The 18,066-nt window shown below is 48.0% G+C and overlaps 1 pseudogene; it reads right to left on the reverse strand.

Moving 5' to 3' along the window:
* LOC135511136 (mitogen-activated protein kinase kinase kinase kinase 3-like) overlaps positions 1 to 18,066 on the reverse strand; it is a 91,315-nt pseudogene that overhangs the window by 18,809 nt on the left and 54,440 nt on the right.

The raw sequence follows: 18,066 nt of genomic DNA on the forward strand, positions 1-18,066 counted from the left end.
TATAGTTTTCCCCCATCCCCCCATTTCTCCATACAGTTTTCCCCATCACTCCATTCCTCTCCCTCTACAGTTTTCCCCCATCCCTCTCCCTCTATATAGTTTTCCCCCATCCCTCCATACAGTTTTCCCCATCGCTCCATTCCTCTCCCTCTATATAGATTTCCCCCTCCCTCCATTCCTCTCCCTCTATATAGATTTCCCCATCGCTCCATTCCTCTCCCTCTATATAGTTTTCCCCCGTCCCTCCATTCCTCTCCCTCTACAGTTTTCCCCCATCCCTCTCCCTCTATACAGTTGTCCCCATCCCTCCATTCCTCTCCCTCTATATAGTTTTCCCCCATCCCTCCATTCCTCTCCCTCTATATAGTTTTCCCCATCCCTCCATTCCTCTCCCTCTATATAGTTTTCCCCCATCCCTCCATTCCTCCATACAGTTGTCCCCATCCCCCCATTCCTCTCCATCTATATAGTTTTCCCCCATCCCCCCCATCCCTCTCCCTCTATACAGTTTTCCCCCATCCCCCCCATTCCTCTCCCTCTATATAGTTTTCCCCCATCCCTCCATTCCTCTCCCTCTATATAGTTTTCCCCATCCCTCCATTCCTCTCCCTCTATATAGTTTTCCCCCATCCCTCCATTCCTCCATACAGTTGTCCCCATCCCTCCATTCCTCTCCCTCTATATAGTTTTCCCCATCCCTCCATTTCTCTCCCTCTATACAGCTTTCCCCCATCGCTCCATTCCTCTCTCTCTATAGTTTTCCCCATCCCTCCACTCCTCTCCATCTATACAGGTTTCCCCCATCCCTCCATTCATTTACATTTACATTTAAGTCATTTAGCAGATGCTCTTATCCAGAGCGACTTACAAATTGGTGAATTCACCTTCTGACATCCAGTGGAACAGCCACTTTACAATAGTGCATCTAAATCCCTCTATACAGTTTCCCCCATCCCTCCATTCCTCTCTCTCTATACAGTTTTCCCCATCCCTCCACTCCTCTCCCTGTATACAGTTTTCCCCATCCCTCCATTCCTCTCCCTCTATACAGTTTTCCCCCATCCCTCCATTCCTCTCCCTCTATATAGTTTTCCCCATCCCTCCATTCCTCTCCCTATATATAGTTTTCCCCCCTCCCTCCATTCCTCTCCCTCCATACAGTTTTCCCCATCCCTCCATTCCTCTCCCTCTATATAGTTTTCCCCCATCCCTCTCCCTCTATACAGTTGTCCCCATCCCTCCATTCCACTCCCTCTATATAGTTTTCCCCCATCCCTCCATTCCTCCATACAGTTTTCCCCATCGCTCCATTCCTCTCCCTCTATATAGATTTCCCCATCCCTCCATTCCTCTCCCTCTATATAGTTTTCCCCCGTCCCTCCATTCCTCTCCCTCTACAGTTTTCCCCATCCCTCTCCCTCTATACAGTTGTCCCCATCCCTCCATTCCTCTCCCTCTATATAGTTTTCCCCCATCCCTCCATTCCTCTCCCTCTCCATATAGTTTCCCCGTCCCTCCATTCCTCTCCCTCTATATAGTTTTCCCCAGTCCCTCCATTCCTCTCCCTCTATATAGTTTTCCCCCATCCCTCCATTCCCTCCCTCTATATAGTTTTCCCCATCCCTCCATTCCTCTCCCTCTATATAGTTTTCCCCCATCCCTCCATTCCTCTCCCTCTATATAGTTTTCCCCATCCCTCCATTCCTCTCCCTCTATATAGTTTTCCCCCATCCCTCCATTCCTCTCCCTCTATATAGTTTTCCCCATCCCTCCATTCCTCTCCAGTTCCTCTCCCCATCCCATCTCCCTCTATACAGTTTTCCCCATCCCTCCATTCCTCTCCCTCTATATAGTTTTCCCCATCCCTCCATTCCTCTCCCCTCTATATAGTTTTCCCCATCCCTCCATTCCTCTCCCTCTATATAGTTTTCCCCATCCCTCCATTCCTCTCCCTCTATATAGTTTTCCCCATCCCTCCATTCCTCTCCCTCTATATAGTTTTCCCCCATCCCTCCATTCCTCTCCCTCTATATAGTTTTCCCCCATCCCTCCATTCCTCTCCCTCTACAGTTTTCCCCCATCCCTCCATTCCTCTCCCTCTATACAGTTGTCCCCATCCCTCCATTCCACTCCCTCTATATAGTTTTCCCCATCCCTCCATTCCTCCATACAGTTTTCCCCATCGCTCCATTCCTCTCCCTCTATATAGATTTCCCCATCCCTCCATTCCTCTCCCTCTATATAGTTTTCCCCATCCCTCCATTCTCCCTCCTCCATTCCTTTTCTCCCTCCCTCTCTCTACAGTTTTCCCCATCCCTCCATTCCTCTCCCTCTATACAGTTTTCCCCATCCCTCCATTCCTCTCCCTCTATATAGTTTTCCCCATCCCTCCATTCCTCTCCCTCTATATAGTTTTCCCCATCCCTCCATTCCTCTCCCTCTATACAGTTTTCCCCATCCCTCCATTCCTCTCTATACAGTTTTCCCCCATCCCTCTCCCTCTATATAGTTTTCCCCCATCCCTCCATACAGTTTTCCCCATCGCTCCATCCCTCTCTCTCTATATAGTTTTCCCCCGTCCCTCCATTCCTCTCCCTCTACAGTTTTCCCCATCCCTCCATACAGTTTTCCCCATCGCTCCATTCCTCTCCCTCTATATAGATTTCCCCATCCCTCCATCCCTCTCCCTCTATACAGTTGTCCCCATCCCTCCATTCCTCTCCCTCTATATAGATTTCCCCATCCCTCCATTCCTCTCCCTCTATATAGTTTTCCCCAGTCCCTCCATTCCTCTCCCTCTATAGTTTTCCCCATCCCTCCATTCCTCTCCTCCATACAGTTTTCCCCATCCCTCCATTCCTCTCCCTCTATATAGTTTTCCCCATCCCTCCATTCCTCCCTCCATTCCTCTCCCTCTATAGTTTTCCCCATCCCTCCATTCCTCTCCCTCTATATAGTTTTCCCCATCCCTCCATTCCTCTCCCTCTATATAGTTTTCCCCATCCCTCCATTCCTCTCCCTCTATATAGTTTTCCCCCATCCCTCCATTCCTCTCCCTCTATACAGTTTTCCCCATCCCTCCATTCCTCTCCCTCTATACAGTTTTCCCCATCCCTCCATTCCTCTCCCTCTATATAGTTTGACCCATCCCTCCTTTCCTCTCCCTCTATATAGTTTTCCCCATCCCTGCATTCCTCTCCCTCTATATAGTTTTCCCCATCCCTCCATTCCTCTCCCTCTATATAGTTTTCCCCCATCCCTCCATTCCTCTCCCTCCATACAGTTTTCCCCATCCCTCCATTCCTCTCCCTCTATACAGTTTTCCCCATCCCTCCATTCCTCTCCCTCTATACAGTTTTCCCCATCCCTCCATTCCTCTCCCTCTATACAGTTTCCCCATCCCTCCATTCCTCTCCCTCTATATAGTTTTCCCCATCCCTCCATTCCCCCCTCTATATCCCTCCATTCCTCTCCCTCTATACAGTTTTCCCCATCCCTCCATTCCTCTCCCTCTATATAGTTTTCCCCCGTCCCTCCATTCCTCTCCCTCTACAGTTTTCCCCATCCCTCCATTCCTCTCCCTCCATACAGTTTTCCCCATCCCTCCATTCCTCTCCCTCTATATAGTTTTCCCCCATCCCTCCATTCCTCTCCCTCTATATAGTTTTCCCCCATCCCTCCATTCCTCTCCCTCTATACAGTTTTCCCCATCGCTCCATTCCTCTCCCTCTATATAGTTTTCCCCATCCCTCCATCCCTCTCCCTCTATAGTTTTCCCCCCTCATCCCTCCATTCCCCATCTCCCTCCCTCTATATAGTTTCCCTCCCCCATCCCTCCATACAGTTTTCCCCATCGCTCCATTCCTCTCCCTCTATATAGTTTTCCCCATCCCTCCATCCCTCTCCCTCTATACAGTTGTCCCCATCCCCCCATTCCTCTCCATCTATATAGTTTTCCCCATCGCTCCATTCCTCTCCCTCTATATAGATTTCCCCATCCCTCCATCCCTCTCCCTCTATACAGTTGTCCCCATCCCTCCATTCCTCTCCCTCTATATAGATTTCCCCATCCCTCCATTCCTCTCCCTCTATATAGTTTTCCCCCTCCCTCCATTCCTCTCCCTCTATATAGTTTTCCCCCATCCCTCCATTCCTCTCCCTCTATACAGTTTTCCCCATCCCTCCATTCCTCTCCCTCCATATTTTCCCCATCCCTCCATTCCTCTCCCTATAGTTTTCCCCATCCCTCCATTCCTCTCCCTCTATATAGTTTTCCCCCATCCCTCCCATCCCCATCCCTCCATTCCTCTCCCTCTATATAGTTTTCCCCATCCCTCCATTCCTCTCCCTCTATACAGTTTCCCCATCCCTCCATTCCTCTCCATTCTCTATACAGTTTTCCCCATCCCTCCATTCCTCTCCCTCTATACAGTTTCCCCATCCCTCCATTCCTCTCCCCCCATCCCTCCCCATCCATACAGTATCCCCTCACTCTATACAGTTTCCCCCATCCCTCCATTCCTCTCCCTCTATATAGTTTTCCCCATCCCTCCATTCCTCTCCCTCTATACAGTTTTCCCCATCCCCCATTCCTCCCTCCCCTCTATATAGTTTTCCCCATCCCTCCATTCCTCTCCCTCTATACAGTTTTCCCCATCCCTCCATTCCTCTCCCTCTATATAGTTTTCCCCATCCCTCCATTCCTCTCCCTCTATACAGTTTTCCCCATCCCTCCATTCCTCTATACAGTTTTCCCCATCCCTCCATTCCTCTCTTCCAGTCTCCCCATCCCTCCATTCCTCTATACAGTTTTCCCCCATCCCTCCATTCCTCTCCCTCTATACAGTTTTCCCCCCCATCCCTCCATTCCTCTCCCTCTATACAGTTTTCCCCATCCCTCCATTCCTCTCCCTCTATACAGTTTTCCCCCATCCCTCCATTCCTCTCCCTCTATATAGTTTTCCCCCATTCCTCTCCCTCTATTCCTCCATTCCTCTATACAGTTTTCCCCATCCCTCCATTCCTCTCCCTCTATATAGTTTTCCCCATCCCTCCATTCCTCTCCCTCTATACAGTTTTCCCCCATCCCTCCATTCCTCTCCTCTCTATACAGTTTTCCCCATCCCTCCATTCCTCTCCATCTATACAGTTTTCCCCATCCCTCCATTCATCTCTCCCCATCTATACAGTTTTCCCCATCCCTCCATTCCTCTCCCTACAGTTTTCCTCCCCATCCCTCTTATCCCCATCCCCATCCATTCCTCTCCCTCTATATAGTTTTCCCCATCCCTCCATTCCTCTCCCTCTATATAGTTTTCCCCATCCCTCCATTCCTCTCCCTCCATACAGTTTTCCCCATCCCTCCATTCCTCTCCCTCTACAGTTTTCCCCATCCCTCCATTCCTCTCCCTCCATACAGTTTTCCCCATCCCTCCATTCCTCTCCCTCTATACAGTTTTCCCCCGTCCCTCCATTCCTCTCCCTCTATATAGTTTTCCCCCTCTCCCTCCATTCCTCTCCCTCTATACAGTTTTCCCCATCCCTCCATTCCTCTCCCTCTATATAGTTTTCCCCATCCCTCCATTCCTCTCCATTCTCTCCTATATTTTCCCCATCCCTCCATTCCCCTATACATCCCTCCATTCCTCTCCCTCTATATAGTTTTCCCCCATCCCTCCATTCCTCTCCCTCTATACAGTTTTCCCCATCCCTCCATTCCTCTCCCTCTATATAGTTTTCCCCATCCCTCCATTCCTCTCCCTCTATACAGTTTTCCCCATCCCTCCATTCCTCTCCCTCTATATAGTTTTCCCCATCCCTCCATTCCTCTCCCTCTATATAGTTTTCCCCATCCCTGCATTCCTCTCCCTCTATACAGTTTCCCCCCATTCCTCTCCCTCTATACAGTTTTCCCCATCCCTCCATCCCTCCATACCATTTTTCCCCATCCCTCCATTCCTCTCCCTATAGTTTTCCCCCATCCCTCCATTCCTCTCCCCTCTATACAGTTTTCCCCATCCCTCCATTCCTCTCCCTCTATATAGTTTTCCCCATCCCTCCATTCCTCTCCCTCTATATAGTTTTCCCCCATCCCTCCATTCCTCTCTCCCTCTATACAGTTTTCCCCATCCCTCCATTCCTCTCCCTCTATATAGTTTTCCCCATCCCTCCATTCCTCTCCCTCTATATAGTTTTCCCCATCCCTCCATTCCTCTCCCTCTATATAGTTTTCCCCATCCCTCCATTCCTCTCCCTCTCCTCTATACAGTTTTCCCCATCCCTCCATTCCTCTCCCTCTATACAGTTTTCCCCATCCCTCCATTCCTCTCCCTCTATATAGTTTTCCCCATCCCTCCATTCCTCCTTTTCCCCATCCCCCATTCCTCTCCCTCTATACAGTTTTCCCCATCCCTCCATTCCTCTCCCTCTATACAGTTTTCCCCCATCCCTCCATTCCTCTCCCTCCATACAGTTTTCCCCATCCCTCCATTCCTCTCCCTCTATATAGTTTTCCCCCATCCCTCCATTCCTCCATCCCCCATCTCCCTCTCCCTCTACAGTTTTCCCCATCCCTCCATTCCTCTCCCTCTATACAGTTTTCCCCATCCCTCCATTCCTCTCCCTCTATACAGTTTTCCCCCATCCCCCCATTCCTCTCCCTCTATACAGTTTTCCCCCCCTCCATCCCCCATTCCTCTCCCTCTATACAGTTTTCCCCCATCCCTCCATTCCTCTCCATCTATACAGTTTTCCCCCATCCCCCCATTCCTCTCCATCTATATAGTTTTCCCCCATCCCTCCATTCCTCTCCCTCTATACAGTTTTCCCCCATCCCTCCATTCCTCTCTATCTATACAGTTTTTCCCCTATCTCTCCATTCCTCTCCCTCTATATAGTTTGACCCATCCCTCCTTTCCTCTCCCTCTATATAGTTTTCCCCATCCCTGCATTCCTCTCCCTCTATATAGTTTTCCCCATCCCTCCATTCCTCTCCCTCTATATAGTTTTCCCCCATCCCTCCCCATCTATACAGGTTCCCCCCCCCTCTATACAGTTTCCCCCATCCCTCCATTCCTCCCCCTCCATATAGTTTTCCCCATCCCTCCATTTCTCTCCCTCTATACAGCTTTCCCCCATCGCTCCATTCCTCTCTCTCTATACAGTTTTCCCCATCCCTCCACTCCTCTCCCTCTATACAGTTTCCCCCATCGCTCCATTCCTCTCTCTCTATACAGTTTTCCCCATCCCTCCATTCCTCTCTCTCTATACAGTTTTCCCCATCCCTCCATTCCTCTCCCTCTATACAGTTTCCCCCATCCCTCCATTCCTCTCCCTCTATACAGTTTTCCCCATCCCTCCATTCCTCTCCCTCTATACAGTTTTCCCCATCCCTCCATTCCTCTCCCTCTATACAGTTTTCCCCATCCCTCCATTCCTCTCCCTCTATACAGTTTTCCCCCATCCCTCCATTCCTCTCCCTCTATATAGTTTTCCCCATCCCTCCATTCCTCTCCCTCTATATAGTTTTCCCCCATCCCTCCATTCCTCTCCCTCCATACAGTTTTCCCCATCCCTCCATTCCTCTCCCTCTATATAGTTTTCCCCCATCCCTCCATTCCTCTCCCTCCATACAGTTTTCCCCATCCCTCCATTCCTCTCCCTCTATACAGTTTCCCCCATCCCTCCATTCCTCTCCCTCTATACAGTTTTCCCCCATCCCTCCATTCCTCTCCCTCTATACAGTTTTCCCCATCCCTCCATTCCTCTCCCTCTTTTCCCCATCCCTCCATTCCTCTCCCTCTATAGTTTTCCCCATCCCTCCATTCCTCTCCCTCTATATAGTTTTCCCCCATCCCTCCCTCATTCCTCTCCCTCTATACAGTTTTCCCCATCCCTCCATTCCTCTCTATCTCCCCATACAGTTTTCCCCATCCCTCCATTCCTCTCCCTCTATATAGTTTTTTCCCCATCCCTTCATTCCTCTCCCTCTATATAGTTTTCCCCCATCCCTCCATTCCTCTCCCTCTATATAGTTTTCCCCATCCCTCCATTCCTCTCCCTCTATATAGTTTTCCCCATCCCTCCATTCCTCTCCCTCCATACAGTTTTCCCCATCCCTCCATTCCTCTCCCTCCATATACAGTTTTCCCCATCCCTCCATTCCTCTCCTCTATACAGTTTTCCCCATCCCTCCATTCCTCTCCCTCTATATAGTTTTCCCCATCCCTCCATTCCTCTCCCTCTATATAGTTTTCCCCATCCCTCCATTCCTCTCCCTCCATACAGTTTTCCCCATCCCTCCATTCCTCTCCCCTATACAGTTTTCCCCATCCCTCCATTCCTCCCCTCATTTTTTCCCCATCCCTCCTCCCTTCCTCTCCCTCTATATAGTTTTCCCCATCCCTCCATTCCTCTCCCTCCATACAGTTTTCCCCATCCCTCCATTCCTCTCCCTCTATATAGTTTTCCCCATCCCTCCATTCCTCTCCCTCTATACAGTTTTCCCCATCCCTCCATTCCTCTCCCTCTATACAGTTTTCCCCCATCCCTCCATTCCTCTCCCTCTATATAGTTTTCCCCATCCCTCCATTCCTCCCTCCATACAGTTTTCCCCATCCCCATCCCTCCCCATTCCTCTCCCTCCATACATTTTTCCCCATCCCTTCTTTCCTCTCCCTCTATATAGTTTTCCCCATCCCTCCATTCCTCTCCCTCTATACAGTTTTCCCCATCCCTCCATTCCTCTCCTATACAGTTTTCCCCATCCCTCCATTCCTCTCCTCTATACAGTTTTCCCCATCCCTCCATTCCTCTTCCTCTATTTTCCCCATCCCTCCATTCCTCTCCAGTTTCCCTCCATTCCTCTCTCTATACAGTTTTCCCCATCCCTCCATTCCTCTCTCTCTCTATACAGTTTTCCCCATCCCTCCATTCCTCTATCTCTATACAGTTTTCCCCATCCCTCCATTCCTCTCCCTCTATATTCCCCCATCCCTCCATTCCTCTCTCTCTATACAGTTTTCCCCCTATCCCTCCATTCCTCTCCCTCTATATAGTTTTCCCCATCCCTTCATTCCCTCCATACAGTTTTCCCCATCCCTCCATCCCTCCATATCCCCATCTCCATTCCTCTCCCTCTATACAGTTTTCCCCATCCCTCCATTCCTCTCTCTCTATACAGTTTTCCCCATCCCTCCATTCCTCTCTCTCTATACAGTTTCCCCCATCCCTCCATTCCTCTCCCTCCATACAGTTTTCCCCATCCCTTAATTCCTCTCCCCCATCCCTCCATTCCTCTATCTATACAGTTTTCCCCATCCCTCCATTCCTCTCTCTCTATACAGTTTTCCCCATCCCTCCATTCCTCTCCCTCTATACAGTTTTCCCCATCCCTCCATTCCTCTCCCTTTATACAGTTGTCCCCATCCCTCCATTCCCCTCTCTCTATACAGTTTTCCCCCATCCCTCCATTCCTCTCCCTCTATAAAGTTTTCCCCATCCCTCCATTCCTCTCTCTCTCTATACAGTTTTCCCCATCCCTCCATTCCTCTCTCTCTATACAGTTTTCCCCATCCCTCCATTCCTCTCTCTCTATACAGTTTTCCCCATCCCTCCATTCCCCTCTCTCTATACAGTTTTCCCTCCATTCCTCTCCATACAGTTTTCCCCTCTCTCTCTATACAGTTCCCCCCATCCCTCCATTCCTCTCCCTCCATACAGTTTTCCCCATCCCTCCATTCCCCTCTCTCTCTATACAGTTTTCCCCCATCCCTCCATTCCTCTCCCTCTATAAAGTTTTCCCCATCCCTCCATTCCTCTCTCTCTATACAGTTTTCCCCATCCCTCCATTCCTCTCTCTCTATACAGTTTTCCCCCATCCCTCCATTCCTCTCTCTCTATACAGTTTTCCCCATCCCTCCATTCCTCTCTCTCTATACAGTTTTCCCCATCCCTCCATTCCTCTCCCTCTATACAGTTTTCCCCCATCCCCCCCATTCCTCTCCCTCTATACAGTTTTCCCCCATCCCCCCCATTCCTCTCCCTCGAAACAGTTTTCCCCCCCTCCATCCCTCCTCCTCCCCTCTCGAAACAGTTTTCCCCATCCCTCCATTCCTCTCCCTCTATACAGTTTTCCCCATCCCCCATTCCTCTCCCTCTATACAGTTTTCCCCCATCCCCCCATTCCTCTCCCTCGAAACAGTTTTCCCCATCCCCCATTCCTCTCCCCCAAACAGTTTTCCCCCCCCCCCATTCCTCTCCCTCCCTCTAACAGTTTTCCCCCATCCCCCATTCCTCTCCCTCTATACAGTTTTCCCCCATCCCCCCCATTCCTCTCCCTCGAAACAGTTTTCCCCCATCCCCCCCATTCCTCTCCCTCGAAACAGTTTTCCCCCATCCTTCTCTCTCAACAGCCTTAGATATGCTGGTGAGGTCTAACACGTTGTGTGGTTGAAGACCATCCATTTCAAATAACAACTTACATAAGACCAGAATAACAACAGAAACAGCAAATGAGGTGAAGGCGGCTTCACAGACACAAATTAACAAACAGTTACTGACATCCATCAAACTTAGACACTCCACGAAAGAGACAAGGCAAACTGAAAGAGGACATTTAAGCGCTAAGAAGAAGAGAGACGACCCAGAAGAAGAAATGGAGAGATGTGTGAAAATACCAGATTAGATCTCGCCGTGTGGTACAGCTCTTCTGCACAGTCCAAAAAAGGGTCAGAGTCGGGCTGTTCAACAGGCAGAGTGAGAAAGACCCGTTATTTCAAAGTTAATGCCATGCAATCAGAGAAAGGGATTAAAGCAGAGGAGAGGATGGATCAGAGAGGTAGGGAGTGAGGGATGAGTGAGGGATGAGTGAGGGATGAGTGAGGGGAGAGAAGAGGGGTGGCCATGCAATCAGAGAAAGGGATTAAAGCAGGGGAGAGGATGGATCAGAGAGGTAGGGAGTGAGGGATGGGAGTGAGGGATGGGAGTGAGGGATGAGTGAGGGGAGAGAAGAGGGGTGGCCATGCATGCCGTATGAACCCTGCACTGAAACCTCAGCCAGGGGCGCATTCAGACAAATTTAGGAGAAAAAAGGACAGAGAATATGCTACACTGGGACATTTATAATATGGAATACTTGAGATCAGAAATGCATTATTTGGGATTTAAACTTCAGCAGAGTCTCAGCTAATGGGGCCTATGTTTCTTTTTCCTGTTACGCACCGACACACAGGGTTCAGCCACAGTTGTATCAGGGGGACACTGCAGGACCAGGCTACTCACCAGCTCATGATGGGGCTCTGTCTCCTTCCTCAACGGGGGGTCAAACTTCACCTGGCCAACTAGGGAGAGAGAGAGCAATAGAGAGAGAGAGAGAGAGAGAGAGAGAGAGAGAGAGAGAGAGAGAGAGAGAGAGAGAGAGAGAGAGAGAGAGAGAGAGAGAGAGAGTGAAAGCAATAGAGAGAGAGAGAGAGAGAGAGAGAGAGAGAGAGAGAGAGAGAGAAAAAGCAATAGAGAGAGAGAGAGAGAGAGAGAGAGAGACGTTTAACTGTACAGCTGCAGGTAGAGATAGATGAGTGAGTGTGTTGAGGTACTTTAACAGAGGAGTGTGTGTGTGTGTGTGTGCTCCTTCACTGCACGGTTTGAGGAGCCGTTCATCTGTGGAAGCTGAAAAGAGTAGATTATACTCATGCCAATGTTAATCCTGACAGACAGAGGTTCACTAAACTGTGATTACCATGAACTCACAAAGAAATGAATGTGTCAGTCACTCCACACCACAGATTAAGCACACTGCCAATAACCACCGACTGATCAAACTGAATCCACCACAGCCACACAGAGTCAGCCTACTCCTGGACTAAAAAGCACATTCAATGGTGATTCTTCAAAGCATGCTTTGTAGTCCAGGAGTCGGCTCAATCTGGGTCCGGGAAACCGGTCCAGTCGCACAGACACTTACAGGTGATCTCAGACAGTGTCTTCCCTTCCCTGGTGCTCCTGCTGGTGGAGCGAATCCGATGGGGAACAGACACAGGAGACTGTCAGGAAGAAAACAGAATAGAAGACCTAAATATCCAAGACACATACATTACATACAGTTGAAGTCGGAAGTTTACATACACTTAGGTTGGAGTCATTAAAACGCGTTCTTCAACCACTCCACAAATTTCTTGTCAAAAACTGTAGTTTTGACAAGTTGGTTAGGACATCTACTTTGTGCATGACACAAGTCATTTTTCCAACAATTGTTTACAGACAGATTATTTCACTTATAATTCACTGTATTACAATTCCAGTAGGTCAGACGTTTACATACACTAAGTTGACTGTGCCTTTAAACAGCTTGGAAAATTCCAGAAAATGGTGTCATGGCTTTAGAAGCTTTTGATAGGCTAATTGACATCATTTGAGTCAATTAGAGGTGTACTTGTGGATGTATTTCAAGGCCTACCTTCAAACGCAGTGCCTCTTTGCTTGACATCATTTGAGTCAATTGGAGGTGTACTTGTGGATGTATTTCAAGGCCTACCTTCAAACGCAGTGCCTCTTTGCTTGACATCATGGGAAAATTAAAAGAAATCAGCCAAGACCTCAGGGAAAAAATTGTAGACCTCCACAAGTCTGGTTCAAGTCTGTGAGCAATTTCCAAACACCTGAAGTTACCACGTTCATCTGTACAAACAAAGGTACACAAGTATAAACACCATGGGACCACGCAGCCGTCATACCGCTCAGGAAGGAGACGCGTTCTGTCTCCTAGAGATGAACGTACTTTGGTGCGAAAAGTTCAAATCAATCCCAGAACAACAGCAAAGGACCTTGTGAAGATGCTGGAGGAAACATGTACAAAATATCTATATCCACAGTAAAACAAGTCCTATATCGACAACCTGAATGGCCGCTCAGCAAGGAAGAAGCCACGGCTCCAAAACAGCCATAAAAAGCCAGACTACAGTTTGTAGCTGCACATGGGGACAAAGATCATACATTTTGGAGAAATGTCCTCTGGTCTGATGAAACAAAAATAGAACTGTTTGGCAATAATGACCATTGTTATGTTTAGAGGAAACAAGGGGAGGCTTGCAAGCCGAAGAACACCATCCCAACCGTGAAGCAACCGGGTGTGCTTTGCTGCAGGAGGGACTGGTGCACTTCACAAAATAAATGGCATCATGAGGAGGAAAATTATGTGGATATATTGAAGCACCATCTCAAGACATCAGTCAGAAAGTTAAAGCTTGGCCGCAAATGGGTCTTCCAAATGGACAATGACCCCAAGCATACTTCCAAAGTTGTGGCAAAATGTCTTAAGGACAACAAAATCAAGGTACTGGAGTGGCCATCACAACGCCCTGACCTCAATCCAATAGAAAATGTGTGGGCAGAACTGAAAAAGTGTGTGCGAGCAAGGAGGCCTACAAACCTGACTCAGTTACGCCAGCTCTGTCAGGAGGAATGGGCCAAAATTCACCCAACTTACAGTGGGAAGCTTGTGGAAGGCTACCTGAAACGTTTGACCCAAGTTAAACAATTTAAAGGCAATGATACGATATACTAATTGAGTGTATGTAAACTTCTGACCCACTGGGAATGTGATGACAGAAATCAAATCTGAAAGAAATCATTCTCTCTACTATTATTCTGACAATTCACATTCTAAAAAATAAAGTGGTGATCCTAACTGACCTTAGACAGGGAACTTTCACTCTGATTAAATATCAGGAATTGTGAAAAACTGAGTTTGAATATATTTGGCTACGGTATATGTAAACTTCCAACTTCAACTGTACATATACACACACATCATCATCACGCACACATAACCCAACTCATAATGCTTAAAATTACAATAATGCTTAAATTAGTGTCATTCCTCAGTCCAATAACTGTACAGTAGTACTATTAAATCCTGTGCAAAATTCATCATCTAACAAAAACATAATTCAACCTCTCTGAGGGAAAAGAATAGTGCTGAGCATCCAAGAGAATCTACTGTCACTAAGATGTGTATATTTGAAGGGACTGAAACTGTTCTGATCTCTGACCCATGAGTCAGGGAAAATTAGAACAATGGCCCAGTCAGTCACAACGACCTCTCCGCCTCCACGGCAGCAACAGAACACAGCAAAGACAGACCACACTGCAAACAGGCAATTAAACCATGGCAACGCAAGGCAGCAGGAGACGTCTCAACAAAAACAAAAGATGCAGATCAAGGAGCTCAAATTCACACATTATCCATTGACTTTGGTGGAAGTTTCCTTTACCAGTCTTCTTGTGAGACCAAACACATACTGATATATACACACTACATATAGATAGAACCCTGCAGCTCGACCTCACCTCAGCATACCTAACAAGTTCTAATTACTATATGCATGTTCATGCACTACACCCACCTTTGGCCTAGCACATAGCCAGACAAATCACAAGCTTGTTAAGATTAGCTTTAACAAACCAATGTACAAAAACAATAGAAGGAATGTTTGAGCTGGGAGTAACTTATTCTCAGTTTAATTGCATGTAGCCAGCAGCATACCACCCTGCGCCAGCAGCAGCATTCCACCCTGTGTCAGCAGCAGCATACCATCCTGCGCCAGCAGGAGCATACCACCCTGCACCAGCAGCAGCATACCACCCTGTGCCAGCAGCAGCATACCACCCTGCACCAGCAGGAGCATACCACCCTGCACCAGCAGCAGCATACCATCCTGCGCCAGCAGGAGCATACCACCCTGCACCAGCAGCAGCATTCCACCCTGTGTCAGCAGCAGCATACCATCCTGCGCCAGCAGGAGCATACCACCCTGCACCAGCAGCAGCATACCACCCTGTGCCAGCAGCAGCATACCACCCTGCGCCAGCAGTAGAAATACCACCCTGCACCAGCAGTAGAAATACCACCCTGCGCCAGCAGCAGCATACCACCCTGTGCCAGCAGCAGCATACCACCCTGCGCCAGCAGAATACCACCATGCGCCAGCAGTAGAAATACCACCCTGCGCCAGCAGTAGAAATACCACCCTGCGCCAGCAGCAGCATACCACCCTGCGCCAGCAGCAGCATACCACCCTGCACCAGCATGCCACCCTGCGCCAGCAGCATGCCACCCTGCACCAGCAGCATGCCACCCTGCACCAGCAGCAGCATACCACCATGCAGCAGCAGCATACCACCATGCGCCAGCAGCATACCACCCTGCGCCAGCAGCATACCACGGCAGCATACCACAGCAGCATACCACCCTGAACCAGCAGCAGCATACCACACTGCGCCAGCAGCATACCACTGCTGGCTTGCTTCTGAAGCCAAGCAGAGTTAGTCCCTGGATGGGAGACCAGACGCTGCTGGAAGTGGTGTTGGAGGGCCAGGAGGCACTCTTTCCCCAGTGCAGTGATTGGGGACATATTTTGGATGGGATGTTAAATGGGTGTCCTGACTCTCTGTGGTCACTAAAGATCCCATGGAACTTATTGTAAGAGTAGGGGTGTTAACCCTGGTGTCCTGGCTAAATTCCCCAATCTAGCCCTCATACTGTCACCAGTTTACAATTGGCTCATTCCTCTCCCCTGTAACTATTCCCCAGGTCGTTGCTGTAAATGAGAATGTGTTCTCAGTCAACATACCTGGTAAAATAAAAAATAGCCTATTCACACCTAAAACACAATCTTCAAAATCCCACATGCAGATAGATTGAACAAAGTAAGTAACACCAACTCCATGAGCAGGGTTCATTGACAAGGTCCACTCTACCTGAGCACACACAGATTGGTGTTAGTTAGTGCTCTGTTACTACAGGTACTGATCACCAAGGTACTGGTGCAGTTCTAATGCAGGCCACACTGGTACCTTCTTGCGGATGGCAAAGCGAGGAGCTCGCCGAGCCCCAGGGGTGATGGGAAGGAAGTGGCCCCTATACTTAAACTGAGGAAGGAGCAGAGAGAGGGATAATGGAGGAGAGAGAAAATATGTAGAACTCGGACAGTAAAGAGATCAGGACGATGGTAAGACCAATGAGGAGAGGTGTCAGTCTTCATCCTGCCATTTGATTGGATAAACCTGGAGCTGTAAAGGTTGGGGTGGTGACTGTACCTCTGGTTCAGGGTCATCATCATCAAAGTCATTGTATGTGGTGTGGTCTGGGTTGTTGGCTTTGTCCAGCAGCTCGATGGCCAGGGTTCGACTGAGAGGCTGTGACACAAATGGGTGCTGTGGACACAGGAAGAGGATGTGAGGTCACAGCCTACAGGATGGCCATTGCTTTTCCACTTCTCTAAACTGGTGATCAATGATTGGCTGGTTAACGTGTTTTCTTGACAGACACTGAAATCTAGTGCTTCCATTTAGACTGGGGGTACCTGTAATAGTTTCTCTGCTGTTGGCCTCTTCTTGGGATTTTTCGTCAGGGACAATTTGACAAAATGATGGAAATTATTTCCCCTTTCATAGGAGGAGACAAAACAAACAGATACATGTTAGAGCATTTATGATTGTAATATGAATTGAAAAATCAGGGGTTGGAACCTAAATTATTTTCTAATTGTTTCATTCTGAACAGAATCAACATTTTTGGGGGTTCCGTTCCACTGTTCCGACCAGCAAAATAAAGTTGGAACTCCCAAAAAGTTAGGGTTTATATTGTTCCTTTCTGTTCCTTTTGTAACCTGTGAAATCCAACAGTTTACATTTAGCTCATTTAATGACTTCACCAATCAGCGCACATAGAGCAGGCAAGCTGGTTGTTAACATGCGTAATGGATAGACAAGTGTAGTCTTTGGCGCAAGAAGCGGCTAAAATTTAGCAGGTGGGGAGAGAGTGAGAGAGGTTTCAGGAGGAGGCTTGAAGCACTGGGAATTAGAGATTGATATGGGAGTGAAAATGTATTAATATGTGGGCAATGTTTGTCCCGTAATTTTTTTCCCTGTACGGTCCTGATCCCGCAACAGTTCTATAACCCCAGAACTTTCCTGTCCCGTCCCGATAAAAATCACTCCCGTCCCGTGCTCATGTGGATCCAGAATTAGGAAGTATTGAAAATAATTTCAGTCATGCAATATGCGACTGAGATGTGGTTGTCTTCCCTATTTCAGTTAAATGCACTGACTGTAGGCCTAAGTCTCTCTGGATAAGAGCATATTCTAAATGACCTAAATGTATATCGATTAAGGCTGGAGGATGAGGACAGAGACCCCAGCAGGATGGTCTGCACATAACAGCATCGGCATAAATCTGTAGCCTCCAGCTGAGCACTGCCCATATATGAACAGCGGCAGTACTACACAAGTCGAATTGGGAAGGGGCTACAGTAGCCTAAACATGCACATACACTGACAAAAACAGATTTATCATTTCCCTCTTCCCAGCAGAAGGCATGGGTTTAGTTAAATACACGAAGAATTGGGCTTGACGGTAAAGTGAGTAGAGCAGGTATACTGCTTGAGGCTGCTTGTCCCACTATCCAGTTGATAGCCTATTTGTTTAAACAGCAGCATTTCTTACAAGACATGTATTACTGGATCAAGGTGCGAGATTGAGCCGACAGAAGGGTGAAATCTACATATTATTTTCTATTTATTTTTATTAACTATATTAGGCCAAGCCAACGGAGTTGGTGTTTTTACAAAATGCTCCACAAATGACATATTTATGCCCAAAAAAAACTATTCCTGTACTGCCCGTTCCTGTAGACTGTTGATCCTGTCCTGTCCCGAACTTCACTCCTGACAGAATCCCGCAAGACCCTCCGGAGTCCTGTTCCTGTGTCGAACTCTACTTGACATCTTCAGACATGCATTATCTGAATGCATTATCACAGATTTATACATGTGGCTTCCATGGAGGAACTTTGAATGTCCTTTGAGCTAGATAGCTAACAAGATTGTGTGTGCAGAGTGGCACCAGAATTAATAAAACATCTTGCCTTCTTGAAGTTTATAAATCCAACATGAACCGTGAAAACTAGGCCTATAGCAGGAACCCAGTTCCTATAACCCAGTTCCTATAGCAGAACCCAGTTATTAACTAGAGAAGAATGAATGAACTTTTTCCATGCTAGTTAAGGATAT

The sequence above is a fragment of the Oncorhynchus masou genome, chromosome 23 (genome assembly GCF_036934945.1).
Source record: "Oncorhynchus masou masou isolate Uvic2021 chromosome 23, UVic_Omas_1.1, whole genome shotgun sequence".
In the NCBI taxonomy this organism is placed as follows: domain Eukaryota; kingdom Metazoa; phylum Chordata; class Actinopteri; order Salmoniformes; family Salmonidae; genus Oncorhynchus; species Oncorhynchus masou.